Source organism: Malania oleifera, chromosome 8, assembly GCF_029873635.1.
Source record: "Malania oleifera isolate guangnan ecotype guangnan chromosome 8, ASM2987363v1, whole genome shotgun sequence".
NCBI lineage: Eukaryota > Viridiplantae > Streptophyta > Magnoliopsida > Santalales > Ximeniaceae > Malania > Malania oleifera.
In genome coordinates, this window is record NC_080424.1 from 34,962,760 (window position 1) to 34,968,435 (window position 5,676).

The following is a 5,676-nucleotide window of genomic DNA, read 5'->3' on the forward strand; positions in this document are numbered from 1 at the left end:
ATTATGTATATCAGTACTATATAGTATCAGACCCTGATGAATTAGTTTAGTAAATATTTAGTTATTAGAGCACGGTACCGTTGCTATTACAAGATCAAAGTGCAACCACACATCTTAGAAAGTGTGTGAAAGGTTTCTGGAGGGATTGTAGACTCCCCAAAAGACTGGGTTGAGATGGCCGGTTTAACGAGGTAGTTACTAGTTCCGTACCTAGGAGAGGTTGCAGTTTGTTCAGGCTGAGGATTCGTAGAGTTATAGTTGACTTACCTGGTAGGCCAACCAGGATTAAATCCCACCTACAGGCCGCATAACCCTGTTATGAGGGTTTAAATCATGACGTATAGTTTTTTAGGGTAAACATCTCAGTTATGTATATGTATATAGATTTATATAGTATCAGCAAATATAGTATGTTACTAGAAGTATGAAAAGTAGAAAACTCAGATAATACAGTTCTACCTTAAACTATGATAGATGCAAGTTATATTGTATATCGTTTTATCAATTTATACAGTTTCAGATATTGTTAGTATAGTATTTATGAAACTCAGTTGTCACACACTAGTAATAGCATATTTCCTCTTACTAAGCGTTGTCTCATTCCAATAATTTAATATTTTTCAGGTGATCTAGTTAGGCAAACGGATAAAGCTCGCAGATAGAGAAGGCGAGTACACTACCTTATTTGTTGGGTAAGTGTATACAAGAGATAGTATTTTTGAGTAGATGACACTACGGTGATGTGTATATATGTGTGTAAGGTTGGGTGAATTACTAAAATTCTGGTATTGTTTATGTGGATGGACAGTTTTATGTTTTTCCGCTGCATAGATGTGTAATATAATTAGGTTTCCTCAGTGCTCACTTGAGGCCTAAGATGTTATAGCAGATTATACAAGAGTGACACGATGTTATGTTTTGCAGTTTATTTTATATATAAAAAAAATGGTTAGATTTTTCGGGTCGTTACAATGTTGACTGAAGGGTATATGATTTCATGATCTATAATTTGGATCCCCTATAAATAGTTGACTGACATGGTTATGCTCATTAAGGAGTTACTATAGATTATAAAGTCATCTTGTGACTGAGTTTTCGCCTTTGATCTGGATGCTAATCCTCCATTGATTGAGCCAACTAAGACGAGTTGAGACCAAGGATTCCAGAGAGGGAAGGGGAGCACTTGTAATTCATTAGGATATCTGATTTGGCAGTTGAGTAAAAGGCTATAAGGTTCCACATGCTCAAAGACCTAATATACCCATGCCTCATCCTAATGAGTTAGAGGATTACTATGAGGAGCTTTGGACCAAGCTGCAATTCTACCATTAGGAGTGGAAGGTAAAGGTAACTATGCTGAATGATTTTAAAAGGAAGCTAGTTGATACACTGGGGAAGGAAGTAGAAGAAGGACATAACTTGAGAACTTAGGTCTTTGAGCTAGACATACTAATGGCCTAGAGAAGGATTAGGTGAAGTTGTGGAGAAGATGCTGAAATACAAGGCAGTTAAGATGAGACTTAAAGTTAAGGTAGATTAGTTGACTAAGGCAAACCAAGACCTGAAGAGGCAGAAGACTAAGTTAGAAGCTAAGAAAGCTAAATTGGTAAAGAAGGTAGCAAAAGTAGAGAATTTAGAGAGACAAGTGTGACGACTCTTAACTATAAACTAAGAGCTAGTGGCCACATTTTGGGAGTGTAAGGTGCAAGTACACAAGTAGCAGGAAGAGATGACAACTTAGTAGATACATATTCAGGAGCTAGAGTGGATCATAATGCATAAGAAGAAGCAACTTTTGGAATTTTTGGCATATGAGAAGAAGTCTTGGGATGAGTTACAAGTTATCATATTTATTGTTTCTTTCTATGCAAGAAAGGCTCCTAGCTTTGGACCCCATCCTTTAGCAAGCAAGTAGATTAGCTCAGGAATTGTATCCTATGGTTCAAGATTTTGTTAACCGCATGGTTTTGACATAATCTATTGATTTGTATGATTTTGAGGTCTCATATTTTAGCCTATTTCAAGAAGGTTAATGATGTATATAAGGAGGAGAATTCAAGATCTCTCCCCTCGAATGGGTAGATATTGTACTTGTACTTGGTGAAATGAAATAAAATGGATGTTATTTGCCTCTCTTTAAAATTTTAAGCAGTGTAATTCTAATTGCATGAATTTAAGCAACATATTTCTCATGGGATTTATATATCCTTGTTCAGACTATGATAAGTGAGGGTTCCTTTGGCATGCTAAGTTAATATGCAATTTTATTTTATGTGTGTTTCCTTGTGCAATTTTCCTTTTGTTCTTTGTGCATGTCTTAATTTATATCATATATTCAAAAGGTATCAAAATTTTTCAAAGAATATCAAGCAACCCATGACTCAACCATTACTAAAGCTCGGACACAAAGTATAGAGTTACCAAAATCCAACCAAAATAAAGAGTTCATTTCATAAAAGAATTGAGGTTTTGGAAAAGTCTATAGCGGATCTAATTTAGTTCATAAAAGGAAAGATCCCATTTGTTGATGAAGTTCAACCATCAGTTGCACCCCAAATTTCTCAAGAGCTTGTATTCATTAATATAATTGTACAAGAGGTCAGTACTAAACTAGCTAAATCAACTAAAATAAAGGAAGAAGAAGGAAAATTAGTTTGTTATAAGGATCATATAGCATATATTAAAGAACAGTTGAGGTCAATTCAAGGCATACAAGTTGGAGGTGTAGGAGACTTTGAAGACATTTGTTTCTTCACTAATGTGGTTCTACCTAAAAATTTCGAAGTCCAATTTTGGTAAGTATAATGGTATGGGAAGTCCGAAAACCCATCTCCAAGTATACGCAAAAAAGATGACACCATATGCAAAGAATCAAAAGTTGCTCATGCATGTATTCCACAAAAGTTTGACCAGATTGACACTCAAGTGGTATGCGTTATTAGACAAAAAGTTTAGAAATGGAAGGACTTGGCTAATTTTTTCTTGAAGAAATATCAATTCAATGTTGATACTACTATAGATAGAATAAGTCTCTAGAACATGGAGAAAAATAGTTTAGAGACTTTCAAAGACTATTCACAGAGGTAGAGGCATTACAATAACAATTGAGCAAGACTTTAGAAAAAATTTCTATACTCAATTTGCTCATAACCTTAGAAGTTCATAAGAATTCTTTATTGAAAGTGTAGAATGAAGCTTATTTGCCATAAAATATAGTTGAATAGTTTAAGGATCTAGTCAAGCTATATTGATAGTTAACAACATGGTTTACACTAATGGCGATATTCTATCTAAAGAAAGTGGTTATATGAGTCCTCTACATAGCAGTGAACACATGGTCAGATGATTATACCATGAACGTTAGTTGAAGATGGGGTTAGCTTTGAATGTGTGTCCATATTCCATACTAGTGAAATTGGGAATTGATAAATCATCAATGAGAAAAAGCAACTTAATTCTTAGAGATTTTGATGAAACTATGAGGGAAATTATTGGTGAAATTAAATTAAGCATTGAAATTGGTCCTTGAACTTTTGAGATTGTATTTCAAGTACTAGAGATTGCACCTTCATTTAATATGTTACTAGGAAGGCCTTGGATTCACACAGCTGGGGCAGTACCATTAATTTTGCATCAAAAGCTAAAATTTGTTTCTAGAGATCACCTAATGATTGAGAAAGGTGAAGAAAGTGTTAGAACAATAAAACTAGGAGTAGTGCCTTGTACTATAACTAACAATTCTTTAGTGGATTGTCCCTTCAATACAACTGAAATAATACCTCCAACTTTTGGTGGGAAAATGTGACGATCCTTAAAACAAAATTCACAAAAATTTATCATGATGTCTGCAAGGCAAAAGTTGAAGCAAGAAGAAAATTCAAAAAAGGATTATAAAAGTGTTTACATGGTATAATTGAACCGATTTGAATTGATTATGCTAAAAAGTCACAAAGATACATTCGAATCAATTTTCCAACCATCTAAAAAGGATAAGATTGAAGCATTCATTCACTGTAAAGAAAAGATGTTGGTCGAAATTATAGTAAGTGTTACATATGTGCTTGGACTAGTAATTTCTCATATTCACTAAATTTTTCCAAATGCATCACATATGATGTATTATAGATTGGAGACACTTCCTGAAGATGACATTGAGCTTGCTGAATTATTTGAAAATAGATAGCCATCAACATAGCCCAATCAAGGGAAGCATCCGCTGGATGTTTTTTGTATTTGCATCAGGGTCGCTTGATAATTAGACCACTAAAGTTCTACCCATGTATGAATGATTTACTAAACATATATCTAACTTTGGTTTGACCTATTGCCAAATAAAGAAAACTTAAATAGGGTTATCTTTTCTATTTAGTCTTTATTTTCTTTCTTCATTTTTTTAGTACTAGTTTATTTTATCCTTGCATAAAACCAAAGCCTATCTTGGACCTTGAAAACATTCTTGATTGCAGCCCAACCTTGGTGAAGGAGAAGGGATTAGAGCCATTAGAGGAGCTTCTAGGGATGTTGGAGCATGAAGAAAAGCTTATAAAACTACAAGCATAGGGCATAAAAGTTTTGAATTTAGAAATAAAAAAAATGTTTCACATGATGTAAATATTGGTACTTTGATAAATTCGCAAGTGAGACAAGAAGTGGCGGAATTATTGCACGAGTACAAAGACTTATTTGCTTGGTCCTATCAAGACGTGCTTAGTTTGGATGCAGGCATGGTGACCCATTAGGTATCAATTCGGCCTAACTATAAGCCTATGAAATAGAAGCTTAAAAAAACGCGTCCAAAATGGCAAATGAAAATCAAGAAAATGGTCAAGAAGCAATTTAATTCGGGATTTTCAAAAAGTGTGTAACTATCCAAAATGGGTAGCTAATATTGTTCTAGTTCTAAAAAAAGATGATAAAGTGAGAATGTGTATTAATTATCGAGATCTGAACAAAGATAGCTCAAAGGATGATTTTTCATTACCTTACATTGACATGTTGATGGACAACAGAGGCGGACATAAGTTATTTTCGTTGATGGATGATTTTTCTAAATATAATAAAATAATGATGGGAGAAGAAGATAAAACTAAAACTACCTTCATTACTTAATGGGGCATGTTTTGCTATAATAAATTTGATAATTATTTTGATTAAAAAATTATTTTTGAATAAGTTAAAAAATTAAATTTTATAGGAAAATATATTTATTAAGTTGAAAGAATTATAAATATTTTAATGATCTTAATATACTTCAAATATTTTTACTAGATTGATGATATATTACTATAACTAAATTTATAAGCTTAACATATTTTGTACTTAATTTTAATCACTTACAATTTTAATTAATTTATTTTCATGCATTTATGACACCATTACAATTTATTAAATGATAAAATATGTGTAAATTTATTTAAAGATTCACCATTTATTATAATCAAATTAAACACTACTTATTTAATTTCCTTTATTTTCCTTTCTGTGAAGAAAATTGTTAAATTAAATTATATAATAAATTAATAAATAAAAATCCAATTTGACATGCTAGTAAAATTGATTTAAAATTTTTTGAATCATACTATTTTTTTTATTTTTAATAATATTTAATGCAAATGTAAAAAATAAATTTTGTTCTCTTTTATTTTATTTATTCCCCTTTCACAAATAAAATTCATC